The sequence below is a fragment of the Moschus berezovskii genome, chromosome 8, assembly GCF_049115385.1.
Source record: "Moschus berezovskii isolate FMDL1 chromosome 8, NW_MosBer_1.0, whole genome shotgun sequence".
Lineage (NCBI taxonomy): Eukaryota > Metazoa > Chordata > Mammalia > Artiodactyla > Moschidae > Moschus > Moschus berezovskii.
Genome location: NC_142467.1, coordinates 2,634,921 through 2,658,415, shown reverse-complemented (window position 1 = coordinate 2,658,415; position 23,495 = coordinate 2,634,921). Strand labels below are relative to the sequence as shown.

The window sequence follows — 23,495 nt, the reverse complement described above, 5'->3', positions numbered from 1 at the left end:
ACACGTAGCTGAGCTGCTGAGCGACAAGCGGCTCTGCAAAAGTTTTATTAGTTAACTTATCTTTCTCTCCTGTTACTGTACTCTCTCTTTGTCTTCTGCTTGTGTATTCTTCTGTTGTGTTGTTGAGGTACATGAGACAAACAGCTCCCGTGTTTGGATATACTTTGCACAATGAGAGTGCAGTGTTCTTGTTGTTAGTCCCAGTAGACTAGAAGAGAGAGGGATTTCGAAGCAGTGTCCCGCTCTCCCTTCTCTGTTTCCGGCCTCTCTGCCTCCCTTCCCCTCCTCCTGCTGCTGCTGTTCCCTGCCCTCCTCCCCGCCCGCCCCGCCCCCCCTGCTCCCTCCCCGCCCGCCCCGCCCCCCCTGCTCCCTCCCCGCCCGCCCCGCCCCCCCTGCTCCCTCCCCGCCCCGCCCTCCCTGCTCCCTGCCCTCCCTGCTCTCCTCCCCCTCCCCCTCCCTACTCCCTGCCCTCCCTGCTCTCCTCCCCTCCTCCCCGCCCGCCCTCCCTGCTCCCTGCCCTCCCCGCCCTCCCCCCCCCCGCTCTCCTCCCCTCCCCCCTCCCTGCTCCCTCCCCTCCCCACCTCCCTGCTCCCTGCCCTCCCGCCCCGCTCCCTCTCTCTGAAGCGCCTCCTTGGCGGCTCTCTCACCGCGTCTCTGTCCCTCCCACACTGTTTTTCATGTTCTGTTTCTTGCAGGGTTTCTGCTGCTCTTTTAGGGAAGATGAATTAATCACAGTTTGCTTATTTTTACTTATTTTTTCTTGTGCCTCAACTGATGTTTTGAGACCCTGATCTCTTTTTAATGCAGATTTATCTTTTAAAATGCCTTTGTAGTTAGGTTACATAAGTTATTTAAGTGCAGAAAAGAAGTGCAATAGTGGAAAAATCAGTCAGACTTTGGAGTCAGTCTTGGATGTATGTTCCAATGTTGTATGATTATTTCATAATTTTAAAATTTCATGTTCAGTTCAGTCGCTCAGTCGTGTCCGACTCTTTGCGACCCCATGAACCACAGCACGCCAGGCCTCCCTGTCCATCACCAACTCCCGGAGTTCACTCAAACTCATGTCCATCGAGTCAGTGGTGCCACCCAGCCATCTTACTCTCTGTTGTCCCCGTCACTTCCCACCCCCAATCCCTCCCAGCATCAGAGTCTTTTCCAGTGAGTCAACTCGTCGCAAGAATTATTCCTTTTTTGTTTTAAAGATTGCGTTATATAATCAAGAAATATCTGCTGAGTATTATTTGCAATCTTTAAGTTGTTGAGATTCAAACATTCAAGGAACTTACCCGTTGCTAGTTGATGTTCTAACTTGGGAACTTCAAGTCTTCTTTTTCAAAATTAGCCTTTGCTAAGCCATCAAGAGTAATGTAAAAATAGTTTTGTATGTTGAGCATTACCACACACTCTGTCAAAAGATAAGTTTTATAAAGTTCATTACATAATGCTTGAATAGCATTCTCAAATTTCTTATAGTATAAATATCCATATTTGAATTCACCCAGAGCAAGTGATGACTTAATTCATTTATATTGTAATCCATCTATGTGAAGTATTTCACACTAGGTCTGTTTATACTAGTATCTGTTGGAGAATGATTAATTAGGAAAAGAAATACATTATTACTCCCAAGTATTTGGTACCTACTTTTAATGATACTTTATTTTTGTTTAAAACATTGAATCTAATTCTGGTATCATAAATTTTAAATAGTTCTTGTACCTAATGTTTATATTATCAAAGATTACTCACAGGTAATAATTGTTCTTTATTACTTTTGGTAGAGATAAAACACCATTTATTGCTGTGTTAGTAATAAGAAGGAAACTAGAAAATCTGAAGACCATAGCTTTAATTGATCTTAAGAAGTGTATTATTTGACTGAGTCTCCTGTTAAAATATGTGAGCTTATTTATTAATATATTTCCTTTCTAAAGGTGTTAGTGATAGTGTGTTCCTATTTTCAAAAATTTGATTGCTCTCATTAAATCAATTTATAATGTGTAGAGGAGGTACATTTAAAATAAGTTCTTATGTAACTATGTAAATGCATGAGACATACGTAAATTTCCCTTTTATCATCATAGCTAACTTTATACTCATATTTATATGAAAAAGTATAAAACTATACTTTTGAAAACCTGGTTTTCAAACTGCTTCTACATTTATCATGGAAATAGGGGTTGTTTATGGGAATACCAGACTACCCGACCTGCCTCTTGAGAAACCTATATGCAGGTCAGGAAGCAGCAGTTAGAACTGGACATGGAACAATAGACTGGTTCCAAATAGGAAAAGGAGTACATCAAGGCTGTATATTGTCACCCTGATTATTTAACTTATATGCAGAGTACATCATGAGAAACGCTAGGCTGGAAGAAGCAGAAGCTGGAATCAGGATTGCCGGGAGAAATATCAATAACCTCAGATATGCAGATGGCACCACCCTTATGGCAGAAAGTGAAGAGGAACTAAAAAGCCTCTTGATGAAAGTGAAAGAAGAGAGTGAAAAAGTTGGCTTAAAGCTCAACATTCAGAAAACTAAGATCATGACATGTGGTCCCATCACTTCATGGGAAATAGATGGGGAAACAGTGGAAACAGTGTCAGACTTTATATTTTTGGGCTCCAAAATCACTGCAGATGCTGATTGCAGCCATGAAATTAAAAGACGCTTACTCCTTGGAAGGAAAGTTATGACCAACCTAGACAGCATATTAAAAAGCAGAGACATTACTTTGCCAACAAAGGTCCGTCTAGTCAGTTCAGTTCAGTTCAGTCGCTCAGTCGTGTCCGACTCTCCGCGACCCCATGAATCACAGCACGCCAGGCCTCCCTGTCCATCACCAACTCCCAGAGTTCACTCAAACTCATGTCCACAGAGTCGGTGATGCCATCCAGCCATCTCATTCTCCGTTGTCCCCTTCTCCTCCCGCCCCCAACCTTTCCCAGCATCAGAGTCAGGCTGTGGTTTTTCCCGTGGTCATGTATGGATGTGAGAGTTGGACTGTGAAGAAAGCTGATCGCCGAAGAATTGATGCTTTTGAACTGTGGTGTTGGAGAAGACTCTTGAGAGTCCCTTGGACTGCAAGGAGATCCAACCAGTCCATTCTAAAGGAGATCAGTCCTGGGTGTTCAATGGAAGGACTGATGCTGAGTCTGAAACTCCAATACTTTGACCACCTGATGTGAAGAGCTGACTCACTGGAAAAGACTCTGATGCTGGGAAAGATTGAAGGCAGGAGGAGAAGGGGACAACAGAGGATGAGATGGCTGGATGGCATCACCGACTCAATGGACATGAGTTTGAGTGAACTCTGGGAGCTGGTGCTGGACAGGGAGGCCTGGCGTGCTGTGATTCATGGGGTTGCAAAGAGTCGGACATGACTGAGCGACTGAACTGAACTAAACTGAACTGTGTGTGTGTGTGAGGTGGTTTACTCTTTATAAGCACGACGTGTGGGCAGATTCTTGCAGCATTTACAGGTTTTATGTCAGAACCATAGTTTATCTGGGGAGGCCCCACCAGGCCATTTCTGGAATGGGCTCTAGGAGCTGCTGGGGCACTGGCGGTGGAGAGCCAAACCATGGCTCTGGTTTCAGAGTCCTTACTTTAGGAATTGGGAGGTCTTGGGAAAGCTATTTGAAAACTCAGTCCAACACATAGGATCCACCCTGAGAAGACAAGGCTCTGGAGGAGATAGCACCTGGCAGTAGTTCCTGTAGTGAGTCAGGGCTAAATTCTGGATTTGATGGAGAATTGGTTTAGAATCCGGGGTTCAGTGACTGCAACTGGAGGTTCAGCCACAGTAGTGGATCAGCAGGCAGCCTGGGTTCATACTGACATTCCAGACTCCTGACCCCTGCTGTATGGATTACACAAAATACTCTGAGTTTTCAGTGTTGGAACTTATATCGAAGGAACACTGGTTTATGTTATCTAATGTAAAGTGTAGCATTCATTTGTAATATTAGTAGAGCATCATTTTTGTTGGGCTTCCTTGATAGCTCAGCTGGTAAAGAATCCGCCTGCAATGAGGGAGACCTGGGTTCGATCCCTGGGTTGGGAAGATCCCCTGGAGAAGGGAAAGGCTACCCACTCCAGTATTCTGGCCTAGAGAATTCCAGTATTCTGGCCATGGAGTTGCAAAGAGTCGGACACAACTGAGCAACTTTCACTTTCATTTTAGTTAAATTTATTTTTCTTTTGCAATATATCCTAAATATCAAACTCATTTTGTTCTCTTCTATGTTGCGGGAACAAATATTTGTCTTAAAATAACCCATAATTTGAAAACCCAGAGAATCAAGACAGAAAGCAATAAGAGACTTTGTCCAAGCAGTGCAGATCCACAGATCCTGGTGCAAGACCCCCTTCTTATGTCAGAAGACATCAGTTCTTATGTGTTTCTTCTTAGCCCAGTGTAAGGGTTCTCTGCTATGTGGCTAAGTACCACACAGTAGACAATTAGTTAGGACTTACAATGAGCCAAGAGCTGTACTGGGCTAAGCCCGTGAACATATTTACATGACGCATGTGGCAGATCAAGGAGGACTATCGCATCTCGGTACTTCCCAGAGCCTTATCAGCCAGATAGCTTGCAGCTGAAATCTCACAGTCTGTGGCATGTCCTCTCTTGTCTAAAAAAAAAAAAAAAAAAAAAAAAAACTTGGATTAATTTGGACAGTAGTCTGTTGGTTTTTATTTATAACATGTATGCTGAGAAAAACCAAACTAATTTTAGCTTATTGAACTGAAATTAATAATTTAGAATGTTTCTTGATAGCATGGGATAGTAAGTTCTTGAATGCAAAACACACAGGTTTTCCTTTCCTATTGCATATTTTTCTGAATACTTTTAGTTGATAAAACACATGGTTAGGTTTGCCATAAAACAATTTTGTGAGTCCATAAAGCTTGTATCCAAACTAAGGTTCTGACATAATGGTTGTAAGTAGAAAAATTTGCTGTCGTATTCTCTCTTTTTAAGATATTTTTTAATATTAATCTTTTTTAATATTTTGAACTTCTTTTTTATATTGGAGTAGAGCCAGTTATCAACATAATGATCTTTTCAGGTGGTCACATCATCCTTATAAAGAGTCAGTAACCACTCAGGAGGACTCCCAGAGGATCGTATTAGCTGTGAACAAAGACGGTTTTCCTTTTCAATCTAGAGGGTTTTTTTTTTTTCTTTTTCCTTGCCTAACTTCCCTAGCTAGAGTCTCCAGTATAGTGTAGAATAGAAGAAGAAAGAGCAAACATGTTTGCCTTGCTGCTGATCTTAGCGGGGAAGACTTTCATCATAAGGATTAAGTTAACTCTAGTTTCTCAAAGATTTTTCTTTCTGTTGGCTTGAAAAATTTCATTTTTATTCCTGCTTAGTAATGGAAGTTAGATGTTGTCAAATGATTTTTTGGTGTCTGTGGAGATGTGTATTGCTTCTTCTTCTAGTTTGATATAGTGAGTTGTTTTGATTGATTTTCACATTTTTCAAATATTATACCAACCTCACATCCAGGGGATAAACTCCTCTTGGCTGTGAAGTATTATTATTTTTGATGTTTGATATGACTGGCTAAGTTTTTATGAATTTCCATCTCTGTCTTTCTTTCTTTTAATAGCTAGTCTCATTTTGGTACAACTTTAACACTTGTCCTCTGCCTGATTTCCCCCTTTTCAGTGTTGTAGAAATCCTTGTGTTCAATTCATAATATTTCTTAAATATTGGTAGAATTCACTTGTGAAGCTATGTGGGTCTGCTTGCTTAATTTTTTTCTTATAAATTCAGTTTCTTTAGGTGATATCAGCTATTTGCTTATCTTTTTCTTTTAGTTTTAGTAGGTTGTATCTTCAAGGAGTTGTGCATTTCGCTTGTTAAATTTAATGGTGCTAAGTTGTTCGGAATACTTCCTTTTCCGCCCTTTTGCAGAATCTGCAGTGATGCTTTCTCTCATTTTTGTTGTTGACCCCGTGTCTCTCTTACGTACTCGTTCTGGCTGGAGGTTTACTGGTTTCGCGGGTCTTCTCACGGGTCAGCTTTCGGCTTTGTTTTGGCTCTGTTTTTCTGCTTCTGTCTCATTGGTTTCTCCTCTGATCCTTGTTTCTTTTCTCCTTTGTGCTTTAGGCTTTGTTTACACCAGTTTGTCCAAGTTTTTTTTTTAAACGTGGAACTAAGATCATTGATTCGAGAACTGTCTTCTTTTCTAATATAGGCATTTAGTGCTATGAATTTCCCTAAGTACTGTTTTAGCAACATTCCATAAATTTGTATGTATTATGCCATCATTTTTCTGTAGTTCAAAATACTTCAAGTATTTTCTTTTCCCTTTGATCCGCAGGTTATTTAGAAATGAAAGGTTTGACATTTAAAAATGTCTCTATTTTTGATTTATAATTTAATTTCACTTGTTCTGAGATTTTTTTTTATGATTTTATTCCTTTTACACTTATGAATATATAAGGTCCATAGTTGTTTTATCTTGGTAAATGCTTCCTGTGCAACTTGTAAGAATATGTATTCTGCTGTTGTTGGTTGCATTGGTCTGTATTGTTGGCTTGGGCCAGTTGGTTGAGAGTATTTTCAAAGCTTCTGTGTTCTTACTGATATTCTGTTTACTTGCTCTCTCTTACTGAGAGAGGGCAGTTGAAAACTCCCAGTGTGACTGTATTTGTCTCTTCTCATAGTTTTGTCAGTTTTCTGCTTAATGTATTTTGAAACTCTTGCTATTGAGTGTAAAAAGCAGTCATGATTGTTGCTTCCTCCTAATGCTCTGACCTTTCTCTCATATGAAATGACCTTTATAATCCCTGGTATTATTCTTTTCTGTGTTATCTGTTCTGATGTTAATATTAGATATTTTGATCAATGTTTACATGGTATTTTTTTTAGTCCTTTCACTTCAACATTGCTGATAAGCAGCATATAACTAGGTCTTGCTATTTTATCTTGATAATCTCTACCTTTTAATTCGGATAGTTAGACTATAATGTGATTGATTTTGACAGTGTTAGGTTTAAATTTGTCATCTTGCAATTTTTCCCCCCTTGTTCCATTGTTCTTTATTGTACTTTTCCTTGTTTCTTCCTTCTGTTGAATTAATTGAAAAAATTTCTTAAGATTCTCTTTGTTGTCATATCTCCTTTGTTGTCTTATAGCTATAACTGTTTGTTATGGCATTTTATCTTTATTTTACCATAGTCCACCTTCAAGTGACATTGTATCACCTTGTGTATAACAAGGAATCCTGACACTGGTGTGGCTCCTGTATTTGTGTTATTGTTGTGATATATTTTACTTTTGCATATGTTTTTAACTTTATACTATATTGTTAATATTTTTGTTTTTGTTTAGTCAGATATCTTTAAAATTATATTAAAGCATCTTATATATTTATCCATGTAGTCATCTTTCATAGAATTCTTTATTCCATCTGGTATCATTTTACTTGTTCATTTAAGAAGGCCTTCTTTTCTCTCCTTGCTTTTCTCTGGAACTCTACATTCAGTTGAGAATATCTTTCCCTTACTCTCTTGCCTTTTGCTTCTCTTCTTTTCTCAGCTATTTGTAAAGCCTTCTCAGATAAACCAGTTTGCCTTCTTGCATTTTGTTTTCTTTGGGATAGTTTTGGTTACTGCCTCCTCTGCAGTGTTACGAATCTCTGTCCATAGTTTGCCAGACACTCTTGTCTGCCAGATCTAAACCCTTAAATCTATTCATCACCTCCACTCTATAATCCTAAGAGATTTGATTCAGGTCACGCCTGAATGGGCTAGTGGTTTTCTCTACTTCAATTTAGTCTGAATTTGGCAATAAGGAGTTCATGATCTGGGCCACAGTCAGCTCCAGGTCTTGTTTGCACTGACTGTACAGAGCTTCTCCATCTTAGGCTGCAAAGAATAATCGATCGATTATACCCAACTGAATGCAGAGTTCCGGAGAAAGGAAAGATAAGAAGGCCTTCTTAAATGAACATTGCAAAGAAGTACAGGAAAACAGTAGAATGGGAAAGACTAGAGATCTCTTCAAGAAAATTGGAGATAGTAAGGGAACAGTTCATTCAAAGATGGGCACGAGAAAGGACAGAACAGCAAGGACCTAACAGAAGCTGGAGAGATTAAGAGGAGGTGGCAAGAATACGCAGAGCTATACAAAAAAAAGTCTTACTGACTGAGACAACCACCATGGTGTGGTCACTCACCAAGAGCCAGACATCCTAGAACGTGAAGTCAAGTGGGCCTTGGGAAGCATTACTGCCCACAAAGCTAGTGGAGGTGATAACATTACAGCTGAGCTATTTCAAATCCTAAATGATGATGCTGTTAAAGTGCTGCACTCAGTGTGTCATCAAATTTGGAAAACTCAGCAGTGGCCACCGGATTGGAAAAGGTCAGTTTTCATTACAATTTCAAAGAAAAACAATGCCAAAGAATGCTCAAACTACCACAAACTGTGCTCTTTTCACACGCTAGCAAGTTAATGCTCAAAATCCTTCAAGCTAGGCTTCAGCAGTATGTGAACCGAGAACTTCCAGATGTACAAGCTGAGATCAAATTGCAGACATTCATTGGATCATAGAGAAAGCAAGGCAATTCCAGAAAAATATCTGCTTGATTGACTACACTTAAACTTTTGACCGTGTGGATCATGACAAACTGTGGAATATTCTTAAAAAGATGGGAGTACCAGATCATCTTCCCTGTCTCTTGAGAAACCTGTATGTGGGTCAAGAAGCAACAGTTAGAACCGGACATAGAACAGTTGACTGGTTCCAAATTGGAAAAAAAGTATGTTGAGGCTGTATATTGTCACCTTGTCCATTTAACTTCTATACAGAGTTCAACATGTGAAGTGCCGGGCTGGATGAAACACAGTTGGAATCAAGATTGCTGGGAGAACTGTCAACCTCAGATATGCAGATGATGCCACTATATTGGCAGAAAGCAAAGAGTAACTAAAGAGCCTCTTGATGAAGGTGAAAGAGGAAAGTCACAAAGCTGGCTTGAAACTCAGCATTCAGAAACTGAAGATCATGGCAACTGGTCCCATCACTCTGTGGCAAATAGATGGGAGAAAAGTAGAAACGGTGGCAGATTTTATTTTCTCGGGCTCCAAAATCACTGTGGATGGTGACTGCAGCCTTGAAATTATAAGACACTTCCTTCTTGGCAGAAAAACTATGACCAACCTAGACAATGTATTAAAAAGCAGACATCACTTTGCCAACAAAGATCTGTATAGTCAAAGTTGTGGTTTTTCCAGTAGTCATGTATAGATGTGAGAGTTGGACCGTAAAAAAAGCTGAGAGCCAAAGAAGTGATGCTTTCGAACTGTGGTGTTGGAGAAGACTCTTGAGAGTCCCTTGGACTGCAAGGCAATCCAACCAGTCCATTCTAAAGGAAAACAACATTGAATATTCATTGGAAGGACTGATAGTGAAGCTGAAACTTCGATACTTTGGCCACCTGATGCAAAGTACCAGCTCATTGGAAAACACGTTGTTGGGAAAGATTGAGGACAGAAGGAGAAGGGGGCGAGAGAGGATGAGGTGGTTGGATGGCATCACCAACTCAATGAACATTAGCTGAGCCAGACTCTGGGAGATAGTGAAGGACAGAAAAGCCCGGCATGCTGCAGTTCATAGGGTTGCAGAGAGTTAGATATTACTTAGCAACTGAACAACAACAAAGTCTACAGGTGGTAAATTCAGCTTTTGTACATCTAAAAAAGATTTTATTTCACCTTTTTTTTTTTGGAAATGTATTTTGTTGGGTATAGAATTTTTTTTGGCAGGTTTTTTTTTTTTTTTCTTGTTAGGTCTTTAAAGATGTTGCCCTTTGGTGTTCTGAAGGAGAAATGTGTTCTAATCATTTTCTTTGTGGCTGTACATGGTTTGTATTTCTTTGGCAGCTTTTAGAATTTCCTTTTATTTATTATTGATTTTGAGGAATTTTATTCTGATATTCCTTTATGTAATTTTTTGGTCTGCTTGTGTTTATGGGTTTTGAGAGTATACACTTCTTATATCTGGAAGTGTATACTTTTTGTCAAATTTGGAACGCTTTCAGCCATTATTCTTCATGTACATTTTCTGTCTACGTCTCTCTCTCTTTCCTTTGGAGACTCCAGTACATGTGCGTTATGCTGTCTGTATTTGCTTACAGCCCTCCGATGGTCTGTTTACTTCCCCCCTTGTCCTGTTTTATTTCTGTTCCATTTTGGTTAGTTTGTATGGTTATGTCTACAGTTCTGCTAATCTTATCTTCTGCAGTGTCTAACCTGCTTTTAATTTCACGCACTGTATTTTTCATCTCAGGTATTGCAGATGTGCCTGAATAGTTATGACTTGGGTCTTTTCTTCAGTCTTCCATGTATCTACTTGGCATACTCACCTAAAGTTTAGAGTCTTAGTGGGCTTTATCAGTCCTTCTCATTTTGTTGGTAAAGTTGTACGAGTTCATTCATCCCCAGAGTTCGTTTGTTTGTTTCACCATCATCATGTTTACATTGTAGAAAATATGCATCATCTCTGTCTTTATACTTGTATGCACAGCCTTGTTTGGATGCCATGTTGGTACCTTGTTCAAAGTTAAAAAATGCTCTTAAAGAGTAAACGCATGCTCATTTTATAAAATATAGGGAATGCTATATAGTATTGAATTAAGTGAATTTAAATATGATTTTCCTTTGAAGTTCTATAGTTTGCTCGAAGATATACTGAAATATCAGAGAAGATATTCAAAACAAATGCTTCACAGCTGTGTATTCTGATAGCTAGGATTACACTAATGGTTTTATATTTACTAAGCCTCAAAATACCCACAAAGACATTTGTGGGGCTTCTCTTACATGGGTGGGAGTCTCAACGCGTCTGCTTTAGGCACAGCATATTCAGAAAAGACAGGATGAACTCTTCCACACTATACCAGTTAGTCTAGAGAAGCTTGCCAGGAACAGTCTTCATCAACTTTTATAACAAGAGAGAGGAAACAAACTCTTTTTCAAATTCTTTTCTTCTCTTTGAGAAACAGAAACGAAAACTAAAGGATTGGTAAAATGCCTGATTATCTACAAGCCCTCACTTACCCAAAGCAGACAGAGTATGAGTGTGTCTACTGCTTGAGCTGTGGGGGATTAGTTGGAAGTCTCACTCAAAAGTAAAATTTTCTATAATGGGAAAGTAGATTTTCTTAAATTGCCTCTTCATGCGTTATGAATGGTTCTGTGATATATTATAGCCAATTAAAAGTGATTAGATCCCATTGAGTTGTCTCTTTGGAGTACTTTAATTATGAAAACCAGTTTGAAATGAATCCAGATTTGAGACAGATGGTTGAATTTGTGTTTAAATAAATCTAAATCTTAAAAATGAATGAAACTTAGGAAAAACTCTTTTAGTTGATTTCCTTGAGTCCACTAAGAATGGCAGCTGGCTGTCTTATTTGATAACCCCTAAATATTGGGGATTTAAAAAATTCAGAATCATGTATGAATGATATATGGAGGTCCTCTAGGAAAATACTCTGAAATTCAAATTAGCTCTCAGTTCAACATATGGAAGAAATGTGTTTTGAATACAGAATTTACTAAAGACCAAAATGGAGTTCAGTCTATGTTTGTTGGTTGTTGGTCTATTGAAATGAGCTGAAAGTAGGAGGTTTTTCTCTTTTATTGGATCTACTTATTTATATATATCAGCAGCTTACTTATGGCATGAATGCTTTTCAGTGTATGGAACTTAATATGATAGGACTTTTACAAAGTCATAAGGAATAATGACACTCTTAATTATTAATCTAATTTACATTGGGTTAAAGCTGTATAAATTGGAATGACAGTTATAATATTTGCATCAGAAGCTGAGATATTGTGTAGGATAGGATATGCTACATGATTCATTTATATTCTGCAGATAACTTCCTAAATATAATATGAAAGTACAATAATTTGATTTGTCCCTACTTTGCTTAGTTTTATTAAGTAAATAAAGCTAAGTTTCGTATACAACAGGATTAAGAGAAGTTATATTCTTTTGCTGATTTTCCTCTATATTTTGTAGGTGAGCTCCTTAATATATTAGTTTTGGACTTGATTACTAGAAAGATGATATAAACAGATGCAGAAGGTTAAATTGTAATCTTTCTCTAACTTTTAATTTTAAAACAATTATTTAAGTTTACTTAAAAAAAATAAGAACTGTATCAATTTGTGCATTTTCTTGTTATATACCAGGCACTGTTATTTATCTAAGTGATACTGTAGATAACGGAACACAGAAAATCCCTGCCTCTTGGAGCTTACGTTCTAGAGCAGAGGCTAACTGATTAGTAAAATAAGGAAATTAAACATACAGTGTGTTAGGTGATAAAAGGTGTGATGGAGGAAACCTGGTAGGTAGATAGGGTGTAGAGGATGATCAAGTTAGGTGTCACAGATAAAAACACTTAAATGAAGGGTGAAATGTGAGGGAGTGAGCATGCGGTTATCTGTACTCCAGAGAGAGGGAAAGTGGAAGCAAAGCTCCTGAGATGGGATCGTGTCTGGAGCCTTTGAAGAGTGGCATGGATGCCTGTGTGGCTGGAACTGAAGGGTTGGTAAAGGATGGTGTGGAGGTACGCGATGAGAACGGACAGGAAGAACGATGGTAGCTGAAAGGGAGGCACAGAGGTTTTGCTAGGGCTTCCCTGAGAGCTCAGCTGGTAAAGAACCCCCCTGCAATGCAGGAGACCCCAGTTCAATTCCTGGGTCAGGAAGATCCACTGAAGAAGGGTTAGGCTACCCTCCAGTGTTCTTGGGCTTCCCTGGTGGCTCAGCTGGTAAAGAATCTGCCTGCAATGTGGGAGGCCTGGATTGGGAAGGTCTCCTGGAGAAGGGAAAGGCTACCCACCCCAGTATTCTGGCCTGGAGAATTCCGTGGACTGTATAGTCCATGGGGTCACAAGGAGTCGCACACGACTGAGTGACTTTCACTTTTGTTTTGCTAGTGGAATTGGAGGGTTTGAGCAAAGGAATGACATGAACTTAAGTTTTAAGAGTAGAGTTCTGGTAGCTTTGTTGAGAATAATATGCATGGTTGGGGAGGATGGAAGTACTGTTACTTCTAGGCTACTGGAGTAATCCAGGCAAGCGCTCATTCTATCTTGGACCTGGCTGGCAGCAGCACAGGTGATGAGAAGTCGTCAAATTCTGGGTATATATACACCATTGATTCTTGTTATTTGTGGTAGTTATATTCTATGAAGTCAGTGTGAATACTAAATTCAGTTCAGTTCAGTCGCTTAGTTGTGTCCGACTCTTTCCGACCCCATGAATCGCAGCATGCCAGGCCTCCCTGTCCATCACCAACTCCAGGAGTTCATTCAAACTCATGTACTAAATTAGCATTAGCTAATTACTGAATCATTGCCCTGGGTGAGGATGACATAAGAAATTGGATCCCTTTAAGCAGGGTTACAGCGTTTTTGACAGTTGATCAATACATCACTTTATTTTGTGTGTGCTTCTGTGTTTTTTTTTTTTTTTTTTACTGAGTTAACACTTTATTTTTTTTTTTTTTGAACAGAGGAAAATTTATGCGTCGAACCTGGACTGGTCACTTATGATAATATACATGCTACAATTCCATTCTCCCCAATCATTCCACCTTCACCCTCTCCCACAGAGTCCCAAAGACTGTTCTAAATGCCTATGTCTCTTTTGCAGTGTAAAGACACCTTCTTTAATGTATACTGTTGACTCATTGATATCAAACTCACAGCTGGTAGTGTTGTAATTCATGACTCAACAGAGGAATCTAACACATATTTGCTCCATAAGGCACATCACAGGCTTCTTGAGCAGCAGGCGGCACCTCGGCACAGTGCTTGGGGATCATTTTAAAACAGCAGAATTATCAACAAAAGGATCATTAAAAAAAAAAAAAATTGCTGTCTTTATTAATTTTTCTTATTGTGTAAGTATACCTGCTTTGAAACATACATATTAAAACCAAGTTTTTGTTTTCTGTCAGTGAGACTTTTTATCTTAGATTAAATAACTGAATTTTTAGATGTAATGAACATTTAGATACTTTTGAGCTTTAATGAGTTTTTACAACTTTCTATTTGTAATTTTGACATTATTTCATAACAACAGAAATTTTGAAAGACTGATACAAAGAATTCTCATATACTTAAGCTGTACTCTATAGATAATGTTTTATCAACTTTATCCTTTTCTCTGTACATGAGAAGGAAGCTGAAAACTGGTTCCCCTGTCTTTTTGACATGTTCCTGTTATTGAACACTTATTTTCTGGCTCATCTTATACTTTTCCTTTTCTGGGTTTTGCTTAATTTCTCTAAAAATCCGTAGCTTTCACTTAGTGGAAAGTGATAGTTAAAAACCAATCTTTGGCACTGGGTGTGCTCATTGCTACTGGGACGTCGTGGTCCTTTCAGTCAGCAGAGATAGAAGATAAGCAAGTGCACACACGCATACACGCATACATGTGTGCCTACTTCTGTATCTGCTGCTCTATCTATATTGAAACTGAAGTATTCATACTGATAATTTTAATTATACTCAAACACCAAACAGGTCATTCTGTCTTTTCCTATTTACATATTTGTAATTTCCTTCTTTGACAGTGAGAAACCTGGCTGCTATTATTCACAGTCTGCTTATATGTTCAGTTCTAAAAGGTGATTTCAGAGTTGCTAACTTGTGCCTCTGAAAAAAAGAAACCTACGTACTGTAGTTCAGTGTTTATTTAGAGCTCGTTTTGCCTTTTGTCTCCCACTGTTGTCAGATATTGTTTGCCAGATTACTTGGATTAATTTTTTCTCCCCACTCTTTACATTACAAACTGGGAAAACAGTTTGGTTCTTGTTTCTTGTTGTTCACTTGCTAAGTCTTTCTGACTCTGCAACCCTGTGGACCGCAGCTCGCCAGGCCTCCCTGTCCTTCAGTACTCCTGAAGCCTGCTCACACTCATGTCCTTGGAGTCGGTGATGCCATCCAGCCATCTCATCCTCTGTCGTCCCCTTCTCCTCCTGCTTTCAGTCTTTCTCAGTATCGGGGTCCTTTTCCAAAGAGTTGGCCCTTCATATCAGGTGGCTGAAGATTAGAGCTTCAGCTTCAGGATCTGTCCCTCCAAAGATTTCCTTTAGGATTGATTGGTTTGATCTTCTTGCAGGCCAAGGGACTCTCAAGAGTCTTCTCCAGCACCGCTTTTGTTTCTGTTGTATTCCATTTTGAGTTACATTTCCTCTCTTACCCTAGTTGATGGTTAGACATTCAGTTTAGTTCAGTTCAGTTGTTCAGTCGTATCCGACTCTTTGCAACCCCATGGACTGCAGCACGCCAGACCTCCCTGTCCATCACCAACTCCCGGAGTTCACTCAAACTCATGTCCATTGAGTCGGTGATGCCATCCAGCCATCTCATCCTCTGTCGTCTCCTTCTCCTGCTGCCTTCCATCTTTCCCAACATCAGGGTCTTTTCAGATGAGTCAGTTCTTCACATAAGGTGGCCAAAGGATTGGAGTTTCAGCTTCAGCATCAGTCCTTCAAGTGAATATTCAGAACTGATTTCATTTAGGATGGACTGGTTGGATCTCCTTGCAGTCCAAGGGACTCTCAGGAGTCTTCTCCAACACCACAGTTCAAAAGCATCCATTCTTCAGCTCAGCTTTCTTTATAGTCCAACTCTCACATCCATACATGACTACAGGAAAAAAACATAGCCTTGACTAGACAGACTTCTGTTGGCAAAGTAATGTCTCTGCTTTTTAATATGCTGTCTAGATTGGTCTAGATTTTCTTCCAAGGAGTAAGCGTCTTTTAATTTCATGGCTGCAATCACCATCTGCAGTGATTTTGGAGCCCAAAAAAATAAAGTCAGCCACTGTTTCCCTATCTATTTCCCATGAAGTGATGGGACCAGATGCCGTGATCTTAGTTTTCTGAATGTTGAGCTTTAAGCCAACTTTTTCACTCTCCTCTTTTACTTTCATCAAGCGGCTCTTTAGTTCTTCTTCAGTTTATGCCATAAGGGTCGTGTCATCTGCATATCTCTGGTTATTGATATTTCTCCCTGCAATCTTGATTCTAGCTTGTGCTTCATCCAGCTCAACGTTTCTCATGATGTACTCTGCATATAAGTTAAATAAGCAGGGTGACAATATACAGCCTTGATGTACTCCTTTTCCTATTTGTGACTAGTCTGTTGTTCCATGGTTAGACATTAATGGTTCCAAAAGTCAGAACTGTATAGAACTAATTTTTAGAGAATACCTCCCTCATTTCTCTTTTTTTCTTATACAAAAATTGTAATATTATGATTTGTTTTTCTACCTGACATTGTGTCCTGAAAGATCACAATATTTCAGTTTGTAGATTTCTTTGTTATTCTTTTTAAGCTGCATAGCACTTCATTATAAGTTATTTAAGCACTTTTTTATGTATGGGCATGTTTCAGTTTTTTTCAATTATTTACACTAGTACCATGAATAAGCTTGTACATAAAGTTTTTTTTTTAATTGTTGAAGCAATATCTTTATTTTTGAAGCAATATCTTAAGTATAAACTTCTAGAAGTGTGAATGTAGGGTAACAGTATAAATGTGTGTGTAGTTTTGTTAGATATTGCCAGATTTCCTTCTATAAAAATTATACCAATTTACATTCCCACCAACTACATATAAGAGTATTGGTTTCTCCACATCGGTGTCAGAACAGTGTTTGTTAATTTGGTAGGTAATTTTAATTTATATTTCTTCTACTATGAGTGAGGTTGACCATCTTTTCATATCTTTAAAGGCCATTTAAAAGTTATTTTTAGTGAATTCTTTTGCCCATTTTTTAAATTTGAAGTTTGATTTTTTTCCCTATAATTTAAAGAATTTAAATCACTGTGGATGCTGGTTGCAGCCATGAAATTAAAAGACACTTACTCCTCGGAAGGAAAGTTATGACCAACCTAGCCCAGAGACATTACTTTGCCAACAAAGGTCCGTCTAGTCAAGGCTATGGTTTTTCCAGTGGTCACGTATGGATGTGAGAGTTGGACTGTGAAGAAAGCTGAGCACCGAAGAATTGATGCTTTTGAACTGTGGTGCTGGAGAAGACTCTTGAGAGTCCCTTGGACTGCAAGGAGATCCAACCAGTCCATCCTAAAGGAGATCAGTCCTGGGTGTTCATTGGAAGGACTGATGCTAAAGCTGAAACTCCAATACTTTGGCCACCTGATGCGAAGAACTAACTCATTGGAAAAGACCCTGATGCTGGGAAAGATTGAAGGCGGGAGGAGAAGGGGACAACAGAGAATGAGATGGCTGGATGGCATCACTGACTTGATGGACATGAGTTTGAGTGAACTCCAGAAGTTGGTGATGGACAGGGAGGCCTGGCGTGCTGTGATTCATGGGGTCGCAAAGAGTGGGTCACGACTGCGCAACTGAACTGAACTCAACTGAACTGAAAGATATATTATAGTGAATAGTCACTTTTCTGTTATACGTGGGACACACATTTTCTGTGAGTTTGTTGGTTTTTGTTTGACTTTGTTTATAGTCTTTTTTCCACAAATGACGGTATTCTAGCTACTCATTGTCCCAAGAGTCTTGTGTCTTTTGCTCGCATCCATTTAATTGAGGCAACCCAACTTTTTAGCTTACTGAGTAGGGTACAATCTCATGCCTTTCATTTTTGTGACAGAAATATGCGTCCTTATATTTTTATTTGTTTTTCTGTAGGATTTTTTCTTTTTTCCCTTTTCAGAGTTCTTTCATCTTATCATTTCTTCCTCTGAAGAATCATCTTTCTAAGACTGCCTCCCTTGTCTTTCACGTGCATTTTAAAGTCCCTTTCTCGAGGTCAGTTCTGTGATCACCCATTACACTTCTTCAGTATTTTCACATGTAGGGTAGACCCCCATATTCTGATGGTGGTTTTAGATGAGTCTCAGGCATACTGCTGGCTCTTGTATGCCTCTCTTTTCTCTTCAGCGCATTTCTCTATTTCCCTTTCCCCCGACCCGGAACAGTCTTTGGTGACCATGAAGGCTTGCAGTGGGAGGATGCAAGATCATTTTCAAAGATTTGATGTTTATTTTTCTACTCACTGCAAATTTAAACTTTGAACATTCTTTGTTATACTGAGGGTACAGGTTTTGTTTTTCTTTTTGTTGTTTATTATATTTTTAGATAATATGTGGGAGATTCAGAATTATGCTGCTGCCCCTATTTTAGCTACTCAGAATCCCCCCATTCATAGCGTTGTTATTAGGAATATAGATTTGACCATGAAATATCATTCAGTTTGTAGGTTATTAAAAGACTGTGGGTCAGTTGAATCTAGCAGTCACTGTGTACAAGGAAATGATATTGCACAGAGTTAGGGAGCTTGCTTTTTAAAGGTACTTTATATTGAATTTTAAAATATCACTATTTTGGTTCTTGGAACAGTCTAAAACCTGTAATGCGTTTCAATAAATATTTCTTGATTGATACTTAAAATTTTGTTATACTAGTATGGATCCATCTCTTATATGTTTTAATACTTTATAGGAGCATATAATCAAAAAGGTTGTTTTCCGCTCTCTGAATTCTGTCTTCTTTGTTATTAACTGTGCGTTTGACAGTTTTATGCCGTTTAATCTCCATCACAGCCCAGCGGATTGAGTAGGGCAGAGAATTTAACTCCCAGGATTGAAAATTAGAAGCTGAAATTTATATTAAATGACTTGGTTGGATTGTACAGCTAATCAAAGGAGAAACTGAGATGAAAAGTGACTTCTTAACTTGGTTATTGTTGGAGCATCACCGAGTGAGATAGATAGCTTATTCCTTGTTCCCACACAGCATACTTGTTCCCCCTTTAGCTTCCATGAGAAAAAGACACACGCAGACATTTGGGCCAAGTAACTTGTAAGTTAAGATGAATTTTTGTTCATGTTCTTCTTACTCAGAGTAATAAGTATTGTATAGTTGAGGAGGAATGTTTTGAAAGAAAGGAAAAATGTAAGGTGATAAAACATTTATTTATCCACATTAAAGCAGAGACTACTTGCAGGCACTTTTCTTTTGGAAAATAATCACTTCTCATTTGTTACCAGAGACCTTTCACCATAATATTTAACAAATGGTAAATGCTTCAGAGGTTTTTAATAAAAAATACTTGACTTTCTAGACTAACTTAATGACTAGTCTAGCCTGTCTCCTGTAAATGTCAAACATCCATAATTGAGTTTTGCTAGCTTCATAATATTGTTTGTGGCATGACATGTTGTATACACACTCTGTTATTACAAACATTAAATGGATTTGTCAACAAGTGGAGGAAAAAGAATTGTAATTTAGTCTCTTTGTGAATTTTGTTATGTGGAGGAGGAAAAATTGGATGTTTTTCTCCCTGTTAATTGACACATAGAATGACTCCATGCCCTGCTTCATTGCTTCTTGTCATTAAAAAATGCAAAGCATACATCACCAGAGGTATGATTCTGTGTCTGTCACTAGAATTTATTTATTGTGTGTAGTTCAGATTAATTTTAAGCTGAGGTATGGTTATTTAAAAGTTTGGAAAGTATAATATTGATCTGCGATATTCTGAACTAAAATGCTGTGCAGCAGGAATCATGGTGCATGGCTTTTGTAATATATTTTGTTAAGTGAATAGAATTAAAAAAATTTAGTTATAATTGTTTTTCACGCAGTAAAAACTTGATTTACATAGTCTCTTTGGAACCCTAAATATTTTTAAAAACAAATCAGGTAAAAGTACATTAGACTCTCTTTTCAAATCATGGCATGTTTCTGATGTTTTTGAAACTTTTTATTAATATCTACAAGGGAGAAAGTACAGGGTGCACGCATAAGCATAACCAAATGCACGAGTGTCCATGAGCTCCGAGGACAGTAAACTAACCGAAACGCCCTACTGAGACATTCCCCTGACTTATTCCAGTTTTAGACCCAAAGCTATTTTAAAAGAAAATTTCATGTTATGTATTATTATTATTATTTTAATATAATGGATTCTGCCTTGGATGTTTTCAACGGCTTTTAATTGTTTTCTAAGTTTGCAGACAACTACTGGTAAGCTGTTTAAAGACTTTGGCTATGATAGCCTTCTTCAGATTGTTGGTCATACACTGTATCTGATAAAACGTGTCGTCGCTCAGTTATGTCCGACTCTTTGCGACCCCATGGACTGTAGAGGACCAGGCTCCTCTGTCCATGGGATTTTCCAGGCAAGAGTACTGGAATGGGTTGCCATTTCCTTCTCCAGGGATATCTGATAAAGAGAAAAAAAATTAGCTGGGAAGTTCTTAAGTATTCTAATATTATTTTGGATTATAAAATCTTAGTGAGCCAAGTGTGGCATATTTTGTGAATCATTTCTACACCAGCTAGAAAGACAGATGGGTCGTGTACAGCTTAAAAATCTGTGCAAATAGGAAGACAGATGGGTGGTTTAAATGTCTCTATGAAAATGTTTGTGTGGAAAGCTTAACTCCTGAAGTTACACTAAAAAATCTAAGTAATTAATTGGGAATAATAGAGTTTATACAAAAAAAGCAGTATTTTTTAAGGATGGGGAGAAATGTGGAATTCATTGAATTTGCTAGTTATAATTTTAAGCTTACAATAAAAATCAACAAATTAGAATACAGTTAGAATGCAGTTAGAATACAGTCCTCAAATAGTGCTGCCTTGTTTTCTGATTATGGGCATGTGGACTCTAAAAGACTTCTTTATTACTTGGAGTTGATTTAACTGCCTAATTGTACGTGAAATTTTGACATGTCTGTTTTCAGAATTTGTTGAATATTAAGCAAGAGCACCATAAACCTGCTTAAATATGATGAAACCAAACCAAACCCAAACAGAACCAACTCGAAGAAAAGGACCTTAGAAAGGGCTGCTTTGGCAATTTCTGTAGCAAATTTTCATGGACTTTGACTGCAGCAGGTGTTCAGGCATAAGTGTGACTTAGCTCCCAGCTGAAAGATTGTTCCGGTTTGACTGGGTGTACAGTTTGGATCTCAGGTGACAGCTTCGTATGGGAGTCTCTGCTTGAGTTGTGTGGTTGGTAGAAAAGGGGATTGTTATTTTAGAGGAAGGCTGCAGGACTGATCATAGATGTATCAATTGTACTGGCGTTTGGAGACTTTTTTGGAAATGTATTTCTGCAAGAAGGATGTTAAGTTGCAATGTTTATGGGCAAATTATTTATACAGAGTATTCGGTGAAGAAATGATTAAAGTAACTGAACATGTAAGCAGATGTGTTCCTGAGAATGTTTAAAATCATTTGTGATTATTATTATTGAAGTGTCTTATTAATTTCTAAGTTAAAAAATTAAACTTCATGTCATGCAGGGTAAGTTACAGCCACTTTAGGAATTTATATTAACAGAGGACAAAAATATATTGGTTTCTGAATGAGCATTTTTAAAAATTAAAAATTCAGATGATAGAATTTTTTTTAAAAAAATCACAGCATCCTTCTTAATAAGGGTAAGAATTTTTTTAATGAATTTCTTATTTCAGTTATATATTTAAAAATTTATATGATTATTTACTAGCTCATGGCATATAATATATTATCCTGTGTGTTGTAATCAAAAAGCAAGAAAACCTACTTCTTTGATAGCTAGTGTTATCTTTTTCTGATCCCTTCAGATCAGAACTGAATTAATATATTTGCTCCTGTACTCCTACTGTAATATTAGGACCTCTTTCCAGTCAGCTATGAAAGGGCTTAGGAAAGACACTCTAGTGATTCAATTATTTTCTCATCAACGAGTTCTTTATGTTATAAAGTGAAATAGGTTATCCAGGGCAATATTTTGTGAGTAATTTGGATAATTATTAAAATATCCTCATGTGCATGAACAAGCTAGTGTCTGTGACTGGAGCAGTCAGGCTGCATTGTATGCAGCTTCCCTGGAGGAGTCAGTGGTGGTTCTAGTATTTGGAAACACTAGAATTTGTTGGTAATAGAGACATGCCAGTTTGCTGGAAGGATTTGTTCACTTACCAGCTGAATGTGGTTCCTTTCCTTCCGAGTTAGTAGAGTGATGAGAAAGACAGAATTGTTCCAGTTCTGTTTGTCTGCCTGAGGAGGTCTGATGTCTCCTCTCTCTGCAAAATCTCTGGGTTGTTCTCTGCTTTTGGCCCTGGACTGGGGACTTTCTCCAACAGGAGACTTTTCAGGCTCCCCTGTAGGGAATACCCAAGTGGGTGCTGAGCCTAAACAGAGTGGAAGCAGAGAAAAGCCTCTGGCGTCAAAAATTCTCAACATAAGATTTATTTTGGGGGAAGGATTCATTTGGTGAGCTCTTCTTGGATAGAGGGCAAAAACATTTATGAAGTCTAGATAATTGACAAGAAATATTTGTTCTGCTTGCTTCAAAAATTGAAGATCTGCTTAAAAATTTTATTTGTTTATATCATCTAAAGGAGATCAATCCTGGGTGTTCATTGGAAGGACTGATGTTAAAGCTGAAACTCCAATACTTTGGCCACCTCATGTGAAGAGTTGACTCAATGGAAAAGAGTCTGATTCTGGGAGGGATTGGGGGCAGGAGGAGAAGGGGACGACAGAGGATGAGATGGCTGGATGGCATCACCGACTCTGTGGACATGAGTTTGAGTGAACTCCGGGAGTTGGTGATGGACAGGGAGGCCTGGCGTGCTGTGATTCATGGGGTTGCAAAGAGCTGGACACGACTGAGCGACTGAACTGAACTGAACTGATATCATCATTCATTTATATTGTCAACCTGTAAATATTTTCTGAATGATTTTAGTAAGGGAATCATAGAAAATTTTAATATTACTTTGTCATCTTCTAGACTTATTCTGTATCCAGTCTAAATTTCTCTGCTTGATTTTCAAGTCATTCACAACCTAAAACTGTCTTAGCTATACAGCTTATTTCCTTCATTTCCTCAAAACTTGCTATCTTTGAGCTATTTATTTGCTTGCCTATATAACACTGCTTATTCGCTCCATGTTTTCACTAAATATTCCAAATCACAGACCATGGGCTGTTGTCAAAGACTCTGTTGCCAAATGCTGAATTCGCAATGTCTAGCACAGTTCCTGGGGAAGGGCAGTTAATAATATTTATTGACTGGAACGAAGGAGGAAGTGGAGAAAGAGAGTGACGTGAGGGAACTGTTGTCTCGCCTGTCTTTCTTATTCCTTCCCAGACTCGCCTTGTCTTGTAAGGTTGTCTTCGGCACAGAGTCTCCCCTGACTTCCCTGGTCTTTATTGACATCTCAAAAGTGGACCTTCAAATTTAACGTCATTTACAAACTTTCTTGTTGCCTTGGTTACGCGGTTTCACGTGCACTGTCATTCCAGTTTGGTGTAAGCTCCTTGAAGATGAGAAGGAGTGTATATCTGTACAGTTTTTCAAAAACATTGTGTATTGACCTTTATTCATCAGACATCTCCTGCAGGGCACGCTTGCTTCAGAGCATCCTTTGTACAAAGTACTGAC

The 23,495-nt window shown here is 38.5% G+C and overlaps 1 protein-coding gene across 4 annotated transcripts in view; it reads left to right on the top strand.

The window, feature by feature from the left end:
- Positions 1–23,495, top strand: part of FER (FER tyrosine kinase) — a 467,424-nt gene that overhangs the window by 108,219 nt on the left and 335,710 nt on the right. The gene's annotated exons all lie outside the window — the stretch shown is intronic.